Source organism: Chionomys nivalis, chromosome 25 (genome assembly GCF_950005125.1).
Source record: "Chionomys nivalis chromosome 25, mChiNiv1.1, whole genome shotgun sequence".
Lineage (NCBI taxonomy): Eukaryota > Metazoa > Chordata > Mammalia > Rodentia > Cricetidae > Chionomys > Chionomys nivalis.
Window position 1 is genome coordinate 37533456 of NC_080110.1, and position 12893 is coordinate 37546348.

At 38.5% G+C, this 12893-nt stretch overlaps 1 pseudogene; it reads right to left on the minus strand.

Moving 5' to 3' along the window:
- Nucleotides 1-245: 245 nt before the first annotated feature.
- The window catches only part of LOC130866217 (glycolipid transfer protein domain-containing protein 2-like), a 39000-nt pseudogene continuing 26352 nt past the window's right edge, over nucleotides 246-12893 (minus strand).

The window sequence follows — 12893 nt, forward strand, 5'->3', positions numbered from 1 at the left end:
AACTGTCACACGAGGATTTCGGATTCACAGGAACAAAGGAGCTAAATAAAAATTTCACATTGAGACATTCTCTTCAGCAATCCGTTCTCCATCTGTTTCATTTACTCGGTAAAAGGAGAAGGATTTCCCTCTCAGCTCTTCCATCACTTCCTATTTTCCCTTTCAGCCACAGTTTTCTTCTGAGAATGCTGTAACATCGTGTGGTGTGTCTGTGAGTCGAACACCAATGTGATGGGATCTTCCTTTTATTCCTCTTCTCGCTGTTGCTCGGTGACATCGTCTCTATTTGTGGAACCATTTCTGCGGACAGTCAGCTTGTCATTGCTTGTGTGCGCTAACTCAAAAAGACCCAGGTGAGCCACTACAAGAGGAGGAAACACACATTTCATTTATTCTGATTTTCCTTATTTGGGGTTTCATAAAACAGTATATGAATTTTATTTCTGATGACAGGACAAAGCTTGGAACTTTAGTGTATCAACCAGGATATCTCTGGAGAAAGCATTCTAATTAGCCTTTGGAGCAACTGAGGCACTAATCCTGTGGGAATGAGGTGACGTTTTTAAGGGAGAAACTGATGTAGTAGAATAGAGGGGACAGTGCTCACTATCAAGTTGCTCTCAGTGCTGATGAGAAGGGGCCTTTCCTGATTGGAAAGACTTATCAGCAACTCAGCAAGCTAAAAGGGATGACATACAGGTGAATGAACACAGTGCACAAGCAGGACGTGTTGATGAAGGGGCCTCTTTAACCTTGACAGGAGGCTTAGCAAGCAAGGCTCATATACACACAGAAAAGAGAAGCCTGTTCAGAGCCATGGTGAGTGATTCACAGGCTTGGTCCTGCACTATGAGCTTTCTGTTGCTGATTACAGGCCTGTTCAGGAATCTCTGGGTGGTGACTTCTCTTTTCCACCTGCTTTATAATGCCCCTATTCCATGGTTCTCTAAGGTTGTTATATTCTGTAGCGTAGGATTTCCAAAACAAAAGTAGAGTCAGTAGTGTGGGGTATCTCTCTGTGTGTATTTGATGGACTTTTTAAAATATGAAGAATAATTTCCTATGGCAGTAGAGCTTTATATGTCTCTGGTTCCGGGTTCTGCAGGGTTACTTAGGAGGCTGGAGACACTGGAGAGCTAACTGCTTAAGTCCAGTCTAAAGACTTGAGAGCCAGAGGAACTCACAATATAATGCCTGTTCAAGGTCCTGAATAGGTTTGAGACCTGGAAAGAAATGTTTCAAGTCCAAGTTCATGAAGAAAGCCAAAGTCCCAATTCACTCGCAGGCTGGCAGACAATTGTAACCTCTTTTCAGGATGATCAACATCATTTTGTTTCTACATAGACTTTTGTCTGGTTGCATGGCCTTCCCCTACTCTATTCCCTCCACATGCTAAGAAGACCACTATCTATTTTATTCAGGCTAGCAATTATATATCAATCTCATCTAGAAACAACCTCTGCCCCCAAGAGACACAGCCAGATACAGTTCAGTCATGGTGATGCATAGTCTTAATTGGCACATTACCTTGGACACACACACAGAATGGTGGGGAAAACATATTTTCCTTAACGAAGGAAGGAAAATATCATCATTGGAAGCTGAAGTTTCCAGGGCCTGACCGCAAGCACCCCATTGTTGTAGCTCAGATTCTGAAAGTGAGTTACTGTGCTGAATATCTATGAGGACACCCTCTTGGATCCATATGTATGGACACAAAGAAAGAGAAGATCTGAACAAGAAAAGATGAGCTCTGGTCTGGGATACAGCTTAAGCAGAGCCTTTGCTTGCCCAACTAAGAATGATGTGACCAAGTGCCACAGCTGATTTTGTCAGTCACTAGATGTGGGTTCCACATCGGTGGTGACCTTAGATGAGGTAGTCATGTGTAGCTTAGCTGTTCCTGAGAAAACAAACACTGATGACTCTGTGGACAGTGTTCCCATCTGTCCTTGGAGGGCTCTGTAGAGTTCTCCTGCATTCATATCATCCCAAGTCTTGTTCTTTACACTGACTTCTTTGATCCTCAATTTTGTTCTTATTTCTAGAAATAAAGTCATTTTCATTACTTGAAATTCTCATAAAAGTTTCTTATTGATTTTTCTATTTGGAGCCATTGTTCTTAGTGCCGCAAAGATACTGCTCTCTTTGTAAGAAGTATTTGTACAGACACATTCCATTCCAATAAAAGATTGTGCAAACTCTTTCGAAGAAACCACACCATCTTTTATGATTTCAGTGAGGTTGCTTGGTAAAAGTGTTTCTGAACTGATTCCTAAAATATACATTTCTGCCACACTGTACCTTCAGACTAAGCTAAAGATTATTGTCATTAGAACAAACTTCTTTATTCTCAATATTTGATGCTATGCAGACACATCTGTTTATCGCTTCATGTTCCATTGGTTCATCAACTTTTTCTTTAGGTTCATAGGCATGTTAAGAAGGCTGTTCTTTTATTTGCAAACTGACTTCAAGAATTTCCAGAGTGGAAACACTTCACCACCATCATCATTATCATCATCATCATCATCATCACCATCATCACCATCACAACCATCACCACCACCATCATCATTACCACCTCTGCCACTAAAATCATCACCATCATCACTATCATCATCACCATCATCACCACCATCATTATCATCATCACCATCACAATCACAACCATCACCACCACCATAATCACCATCACCACCACCTCCATCATCACCATCATAAACATCACCACCACCATCACAACCATCACCACCACCATCATCACCATCACAACCATCACCACCACCACCATCATCATCACCTCTCCCACCACCATCACCACCATCACTATCATCACCACCACCATCATGATCATCACCACCACCACCACCACCATACACCATCATCACCATCATCATCACCACCACCATCCACCCTAAACCCCAAATCTTTGTAAACAATTCTAGTGGAACCAATCTTTGTACTTCAGTCTTGCTCTACAGACCATATAGAACCAGTTTACTTAAGCTATATTCTGTAAACTCAGGCATACGCCCCTCAAAGTAAGTACAATCTAACTGGGAACCAGATTTCCTGACAGAGCTCTTGTTGTGGAAATTAGGTCAGCCAAAGCTTCTGGGGTATTGGACTTAGGGGCTTGGTTTTCTGCCTACGGACATGATTGCTTTTAAGAGCGAGGAGGGCTCTCATGCTCTTGGGTGGTGGTCGAAGATCTGATTGCAGCTTCCAGCATCCATAGAGGACCACAGTGGCTCTCTACTTTGTTGTTCGGGAGTATTCCTCAATAAATATTTGATACCCTCCTTATTTTGGGCTCTCTTCGATTCTCTTTTCACGCTTACAAGTTCTGCAGTCAGAATAACTAGCCGGTAAATAGTGGGGGGTCCATATGATTATAACCAGCAATATACAGCCCGACACCATATGGTCTCTAGCCATACTGTTGTGCTGGGATCTGGGTCTTGTTTCTAATTAGAGACACAAGAGGAGACTCAGGAAGTGGTCTGTTAGAGAAAAATGTGTGATCCACGCACTCCTGGAACATAAAATTGTGTAACAATCCAGCATCAGCAGTCAGCCCCCGCAGGTGAGATGCGCACAAAGCTGTTAATGCAGAACGTGATCCTGCGGGCCGCAAAGTTCTGACCCCTCCCTCCCGTCATTATGACCAAAGCTGCACGGGTTCTGTTTTGGCTTCTAACTGAACCTTGCTGAAGGGTAAATTTAGCTCCATGAATCCCACCCAGATGGCCCCCAAAATGACATCATCGACACAGTGGTTGGTTGTGAAGCAGAGATATGAAATGGACCTAGCTGGGAGTCTTCTACAAAGCTCTAAGTCAATGAGTTTAAACAAATTTTAAAATTATACCTTAAAACAAAAGGTTTTGCACACATTAGTGGAGTGCCAACGGCATTTCAAAGGCTTCTGTATAAAAGACAGAAAGGAAAAATGAAACATTTGCAATTTCTCTTTAAAGTCTTTAAAGAATCTTGGCCAGATTCTTGCCAAGGTATGATAAACATTCCTGTTTAAAACTGTTTTCTTTTATTATATATTGACAACTTCATATATATATATATATATATATATATATATATTTGTGAATTCAAATTACAACAAAGGGATGCTGTAAATTCTTTAATATGAAATGAGCTAATTAGATCAACTTTCAGTAGCTACCGCCTCAAATGCTCATCTAATTTCTGTGGTGGGAACATTTGAAAATTAACCTATTACAATTCTGAAATGCACAACGCCCTGTTATTAACTGCAGCTGCCACAGCTGGCAATCAAAAGAAAGCCGTATCTTGCTGTCAAGCTGAGGTTCGCGTGTCTTCGACCAGCATCTACTCATGACCGCAGGAGAAGGGAAAGGTGCACTTACAAGGTGAAAGCCGGGCAAAGGCCAGTCGTTCAAAGTTCCGTGGAAAATTATCTTCTTTTAAAGTGTGAAGGTAACTTTGCTAAAGCCTTATTCCTTTTATGTTGTTTACTCTTCGAGTTCTTATTTGTGAATCTCCGAGTTGGCTAGATTTTCATCCAAAACTATGAAAGAATTTAAGTTAGTGTGTTTACTTTACAGCCTGTGGCAAGGCTGAGGGTCAAGGTAAAAATCTCTCCATCCTAGATAGAAATCTAATCTCTTGAAAGAGTCACCTAACCCTAATGCCAGCATTAACTTGAATCATGCTCAGACTTGATAAAGGTTTCAATTTCAGATATCTTGCTTAGTAGCAAGGAAAAAATATATATAAGGGGAGTATTGCGAGATCAGCCAGTTGAATTACATTTTAATATTTCCTATCCATATTGAATACATTGAGTCTAAAAGCAGGACATAAAAACCCAGCTCAGCTGAAATATGAAGCACCATTTGTTATTATCAATGCTGTGTGTCATCATTACCAGCCTCATATTTCAAGAGGACAGCTGGCGCTTCCAAGGTCAATGACAGTTTTATATAAAAAAAAAGCCCCAAATGAAAGAACGACAGAGATCAAAGATTTGAGACAATCATAAAGAGAAAGGCCACCGTATGCTAGCTCATCCATTCCAAAAACTGGACTTTTATTCTTGATACCTAAGATGAAAGGATGGGAAGGGACTGAAAATGAGAATTTAATAAGAGCCATAGAGATGGCATCCTAGTCGAAAATAAGTTAAATATCCTACAGGAAAAGTCACCAAAGAGATGTGAACACAGTTAATTGTTATGACTGTGTGTGTGCTCCCTGATGGAGAATTCATTTTGAGAAGGCTTGGTGTTAATATGAGCCAGGTCAATTATACAGCAGGACAGTAATGATCACAGAAGTACACAAAAACAAATCAGACTTGGCTAAGCGGTAGCAAGGAATAGACTTGGACTTGCAGTGCCAGGTTTTTGATAACTTTAGTGTATTTACATTAGTGGCATGGCGTGGACATGTTTTAATGCTTTTGCATTTTTAGAACAAAGCAGTAATCAAATTGTGGCTGGTATATGTCAAGGGGTTACTATAAAAATGTAATTATCTATCTATGGTTTTCAGCCAGTTGATGCAGCATCCATTTTAGTGGTAATGATCTTGCCTGTGATTGAGGTAGAATGGCCTAGGCTTTAGGGGGAGCCCTGGGAAGAAGCACACTCCCCTAATTGTTTCTAATTTAGCTTTTCTTCTCATACTTGCCTTCGTTTCAAAGCCATGAGTTGGAGCTTTTTGGAGAATGTTGTGGAGGCAAAGAATGACTGAGCCAAAAAAAGGGAGAACTTTGCCAGAACCAAAGAAACACACAGAACAAGCAAAGTTTAGTGTCAGAAAATTTTCTTTGGCATATATTCTGGTCTCTAATCCCTGCTCCTGTCTCGGCTTTATCGGTCTCTGTTCTGTGAAGATTCTTCTCTTTGTTAGCAAGTTACATGCTCCGGTTTGCTAGGGAATGGGAGGGACCTGTATGCATAGAAATCTGTTTTATTCTGAAAGAACCGGAAACTCGTGGTTTCCCTGCCCATCTGAGTTCACTCTGAATTGTAGATACTACATTACTGAGGCAGTGACAGTCCCAAGTAGTTATGGGTTTTATGAATTCACAGCAGGAATTAAGAGTAGTCTTCTGTCATGGACAGACTGGTTGTGTCTGTCCATAACCTATATGCTGAAATTCTGATTCTCAAGGTGATGGGATGAAGAAGTGGCTTTGAGGAGGTGGTTAGGCCATGAAGTTAGATTGGCCTCCTCATTGGAAAGATTCCTGCCCTTAAAAATCAGACCCGAGGAGGCCAGGGAGACATAGGGGGTGATGTGCTTCTGTGCAAGTGTAAGGATGTGAGTATGGATTTGCAGATCCCATCCCCCCCAAAACAGATTTCACTTATTAATTCAGTAGTATGCATGTGCAATTCCAGCACCCCTCTATGTAGATGATAGATGCAGACAGATGACTTCCCGGTAGGTTGGCTAACTTATCATACATAGTGGGAGACAACCAGAGAAACTGTCTCCCACACATACATCTGTACTCACACAGAACATAAGCACATGCACACACACCACAAACACACACACACATACAGACATCATGTATGTGCACACACATAAATACTCTAATAAATAAACTTATTTTTTAAAACTTTAAAAATAATTTCGTAATTTTAACATATATTAAAATTATTTGCCTTTATGGCTTTAATATTTATATACAGATAAATAAATCTTTGTCTTTCCAAACACCATGAAGATCCTCTCTTATGTTTATTCTTTAAAATGTACTCTCATCTATAGACCTTCTACTTTCTGTGTGCTGTGGAAACTCGATTCTTTGTAGCTCATTGGCTCATCTCATCATGTATTCTCTGCCCACCAATTCACAGCACCATTTACTGTAAGTTAGGCATGGATGCTCACTCGCAGCTGCCTTGAGTCTGCTCTGGTCCGCTAGTCTACGGACCTTCCTACCTTCCCAGGGCCTTCTGTATATTCTGCTCTCCAATAGCACCTCTTCCATTGCTTTCTTCTGTTATGTGTGAGGACTTTTACTCTTATATGTCATACGCATCTTACAGCAGTTCATAAAATTTCCTATATACACCAAGTTCTTTCAGGGTGTGATCATGGGCAGTCATGCTACTCAGGGTGTGATCATGGGTAGTTATGCTATTCAGGGTGTGATCATAGGTAGTTATGCTACTCAGGGTGTGATCATGGGCAGTTATGCTACTCAGGGTGTTATCATGGGTAGTTATGCTATTCAGGGTGTGATCATGGGCAGTTATGCTATTCAGGGTTGTGATTGTGGGTAGTTATGCAACTCAGAGCTTCCCCAATGTCCCTTCTTAAAATGTTACAATTTTTCTCCTTAGGTGTATTTATAACTCTCTTTAGTTGTGTTTATTCTAGATGCCTGAAAACTAAAGACTTAATTCCTCATTCTTTTTGTTTGTTTTGTTGTTGTTGTTGTTGTTGTTTTTGAGACACCATTTCTCTGTGTATCTCTGACTGTCCTGGAACTTAGTCTGTATACCAAACTGGCCTCAATCTCAGGGAGATCTGTATGCCTCTGCCCCCTGAGGGCTGGGATTAAAGGCATGCACCACCACCACAACCTGGCACTTAGTTCTCATTCTTAATGCTGGTCCTTTTATGGCTTATATGTAAACTATAATTCAGTTTTCATGTTCTACATAGAAAACCTAGTGGCCAGTATTACTGATCTTAATAATTTATGGATAGATTGTTTATTATTGTTTATATGTCTAGAAATAATAGCTTTGAAAATTACCATGTTCTAATTATTATTATTATTATTTTTTTGTTTTTTTTTTTTGTTTTTTTGTTTTTCGAGACAGGGTTTCTCTGTGGTTTTGGAGCCTGTCCTGGAACTAGCTCTGTAGACCAGGCTGGTCTCGAACTCACAGAGATCCGCCTGCCTCTGCCTCCCAAGTGCTGGGATTAAAGGCGTGCGCCACCACCGCCCGGCTAATTATTTTTATATTGTTATGATGAAAACCTTCACAGCAACCACGATGAAGTGGAGTGGTAGCAAGTCTCTTTGCCTTGTGGCTAATATCAAAGCTGGGCTTGTAAAGATCTGATCCAGTGTAATCCATGAAGTGGATACTTATGAATCTCTCATTTGATTAACAGACTACCTTTGTTTTTAGGCTATTATGAATCTCTATTATGAAAAGATGTTAAACTTATTAAAAACATTTTCTGTTCTTTGAAGAGGTGAAACAATGAATTTTTAGATATTTCTTGATTTCATTCGATAATATTTAGAAGTTCTGCATACATATTCATGAATTAAATTGGTTTGTAATTTTTCTTAGCTTTTTATGTTCCAGGATCAGGGTTTTACTGGCTTCATAAGCAAATTGGGAAATATTCTCTCTTATGGTTTTTATAAGACTGAACTTTTTCCCTTATGTGTTTGATAGAACTTATTAATGAAATAATCTGGTCCTGACAGATTTTACTTTTGGGGGAAATTTTGATTATAGGTTGAATTTATTTGATAGTAATAGAATAGAGAGCATTTCTCATCTCTTGTGAAGTCTGTTTTTGGTGAATTCTATTTTTACTGGAAATTTATTAACTTTGGTATAGAGTTCTATATTAAATTCAATTTATTGTTTGGCCATCTCAGACTTCTCTATGCCTCTCAGCTTTTTATTCATAATACCAATTAATAGCACATCCTTGACTATTTTTGATGGTTTTATAATTAAACAATTCTTTCCAGAAAATAATGTTGACTTGCTGTGCCTCTCTACTGTGTGCTTATTCATAATCTCATACATCTCTACTATTTTGAAAATAATATGCATTCATGTGTTATGGTTTGTTTGTGGTTATGTATACATGAGTGCAGGTGCTCATAGAGGCCAGAAGGGGGCATTGGAACCTCTGCAATTGGAGTTACATATAGTTATAAACTATCCCACATGGGTGATGGAAGCCGGACTCAAGTCCTTTGCAGGAGCAGTGCAATCTCCTAAACACTGAGCCACCTCTCTAGCTGCATTCTGCTGCTCAACTTATTGTTGCTTTTTTTCCTTTGGAGAGTATTTTAATCTTTTTCAAATGAAATTTCTTGTACCACATTTTCTTTATCCATTCTTCAGTTGATGGGCATCAAAGTTGTTTCCAGGTTCTGGCTATTATGAATAATGCTGCTATGAACATAGTTGAGCACATGTCTTTGTGGTATGAATGAGCTTCCTTTGGGTATATACCCAACAGTGGTATTGCTGGTTCTTGAAGTAGGTTGTTTCTTAATTTTCTGAGAAATTGCCATACTTATTTTCAAAGTGGTTGTACGAGTTTTCACTCCATTTTTCCCACAACCTCTCCAGCATAAGTTGTCATCAGTGTTTTTTATTGTGGCCATTGTGACAGGAATGGAATCTCAGAGTTGTTTTGATTTGCATTTCTCTGATGGTTAAGGATGTTGAGCATTTCCTTAAGTGTCTTTCAGCCATTTGAAATTCATCTGTTAAGAGTTCTCTTTTTAGGTCTATACCCCATTTTTCAAAATGGATTATTTGTTCTTTTGATGTCAAGTTTCTTGCATTCTTTGTATATTTTGGAAATGAGTCCTCTGATGTGGGGTTGGTAAGGATCTTTTCCCATTCTGAAGGTTGCTGTTTTGTCTTGTTGACCATATCTTTTGCTTTAGAGAAATTTCTTAGTTTCAGGAGGTCCCATTTATTAATTGTTGCTCTCAGTATCTGTGCTACTGTGGTTATATTTAGGAAGCAATCTCCTATGTTGGTGCTTTCAAGTGTATTTCCCACTTTCTCTTTTATGGGGTTCAGTATGGTTGGTTTTATGTTGAGGTCTTTGATCCATTTGGACACAATGGAGTACTACACAGTGGTAAAAATAATAATGACATTATGAAATTTGCAAACCATATTGATATTGATAAACTTGTTAATTCAATAATCCATTTTATAAACTTTCCTAGCATATATTCAGCAGCTGTTGATGCTGTGTTCTAAATATGGCCATTCCTAAGTTCAAATAAAATCATCGTATTGTTCAGATTTATCTCTATGCTCAACTCTCATTTCCTCATCAAATAAAAGAACAAAAGAAGAATGATACAACATTTCTACCGTGAGTCTTATCTATATTTTCTGTTTAGATGTATCAGGTTTGACTCATGAATTTTAATACACCATTATCATTTTACACACATTTGAAATAGCTGTACTTCTGCTATAATATCATCTTAATTTTAAGTATTGCTTCTTTGTTTGAATTCCAGTCTGTCTCATATTATCTCATGATACCAGCTTTGTCAGGATATCATTTACCAACTCATTTTTAACCATTCAACAAGCTTATGTTTGGGCTACATCCCTAGTAAACTGCAAGTAGCTTCAGAATATTCTAGGCCACCTTTGCCCGTTTTTATATTTATTGGTATCTTTATATTTATATTTAAACATTATTCTTTCTCTTATTGAGAAGTGGTTGCACTCTTTAGCACAGGCTGGCCTTGAACTCATAGCAATCCTCCTGCTTCAGTCTCTTAAGTTCTAGGATTAAAGGCATGCACTACCATATTGGGCTGACCTTAATATTTCTGAAGGTATCCTGCCTGTCTTTTTTTTCTACATTGTTTAATTTTACTTCATCTCTTTCCTATAATATCATAAACTTATTTACTATTTCTATTATTTTAGTTATTAAGACCAAGTTGGACCAGCATAAATGCTTTCAAGTCTAAAATTTTTCCTTTGCTGTTAAACACCAAGACATCAATTCTCTTGGCCCCCATGTGATTCTCATTGTCTCTTTTTTCATGCATTGTAATGCTGTATTTTTATTCAATCCCCTTAAACATTATGCTGTTGTTTATAGCATTCAATAAGTAAATGAGCACCACATTTACCACTTCCTTGCTCTTCACTTATCTCTTACGTCAGACCTTCCCTCTGAGGGTCTTCTCCTTTACTCTAATACCTTACAGCATTTTCTTCAAGGAGCTCCAGTTTGCACACTCACTCTGACTATTGTTTTGTTTATGACAACACACATCTCTATTCTGCCTTTGTTCCCAAAACCCATTTTATTATGTGCACAGTGTTATCTCTTTCAGTGCCTCCAACTCATTTTCCTGTCATCTGGCCTGATGTATTCTTGAGTTGTTTGTAAATGTAACTGATGGTAATCTCACTTTTTTATTTGCTTATTGTATATGGATTTCTTCTGCTTTTACTCTGCTGTATTCAGATGGAATTTTTAAATGTACCACTCTTGGGAATCACAGGTTCTAAGGGTAGGTTGGCCTCTGTTTTCCACCTCTACAAAACACATAAATACTTCCTATTCACATGTGTCTTCTGAGAAGTCATCTTACCCAGGAGAAGGCATATTCCTATACAGGTTGTACATATGGAGTTTGACCCTTAGCTAGAACCAACTGGAGAATAGGATTCAGGCATCCACCTTTCTAGATATCTCTAGTAGTTGGAATGCTTGTTTTGGAGTACAGTTAATGGGCTTCATGATAGAGAAAGTCACCTCTTTTGTTTACCCACATGGTAGAGAAAGGAGCCAAATAGAATCTTCCTGACATGTAGGCTCTTTTTAGGCTTTCCCTTTTATCTCCTGGGCAGCAGTAGAGGACAAGGCAGTGCTGGCACAGGATGCTGACATGGTAACTCCAAGCAAGCTTGAAGGATGAAGCCTGCTCTGGTATAGGAGTAGAAAATGTGAAGGATTTTTTACCCTCTCCTTCAATTGAACCCTAAGTAATCAGGAAGGCTCCAACTCACCCTGTGAGCAATGTGCACACTTTAGTGGTTATAACCCCAGATGTCAATAATTGTTCTTCTCTTTAAGATGGCAGACTTGCAAGATTTTTAAACTCTTTTTTCTTTTCCTTTTTTTATATATAGTTTCTAGATTTTTTTCTATAACAAATATACATTCATTGTATAATAATAAAAAATTACTTTGGGCATTACACTTCTATTAACAACCAATTTTATATAACCTAAAATATTCATTGATTTTTAAGAATCACATTTTAATTTATTAGCAACTTCCTTCACTATTCAAAGGCATAAATACATTCTCTATTTTATTTTATCTTTGTACATTCAAATTTCAAGTCCCATCACTGCATTTTATTGTGATTTTCAACCCACATGTTTTGCTGCTCTAAGTCTGGTGATTGGACCTGGTACATTGCACATGCTTAGGCAAGAATTGTATCCCTGAGCTACATATATAACCTCAACTCACACTTTAATGAGAAGTTCTACTTTAGGGGATAAAAAGGAATAGAATACCTAAGAGTAAATCAAATGTTGCACTTAATCTCCAACTTAACATGAAATGCCTCTTTCTAGACAAATGATAGGTGGAAATGATCACTGTGTGCCAGACATTCTAAAAAAAATTGAAATAAGCACATGTAAGTTTCTGAGATGCCAGCTCAACCTCTGCTTTTCAGAGGTAGAAAGAAACTCACTGGCATCAAAACAGAGTTTCTTAGATGAAATTGAACAGATTCTATGGTCAGTAAAGGAGACAGAGAACTTGGAAATGGTTCTTGTCCAGCCTTGTGTTTTTCAATCACATTCCTGGCTAGCTATGTGTTCTTTCCAGTTGGATTTTTTTTTTTTGTCCCAGTAACATCAGGTTCACCAGGCAGGGACTTTTAGTGAGATGAAACTCTATATTAAATATCTGTTGGACTTTCTATTCCAGTGTCCTGACTTAATCAAAGCAAAAACAGGTTTCAATTCCATAAGAAAAAGAAATCCATTTATTAGGCTTTCTCCCTACATCCTGTTCTGCATCACATGCCATGGAGATGGGAAATGAAAGTCTGAGCTGTGCTCATTCTGAGCAAGCTCTTATTTATCTTTATGGTAGTGTGGATGTAA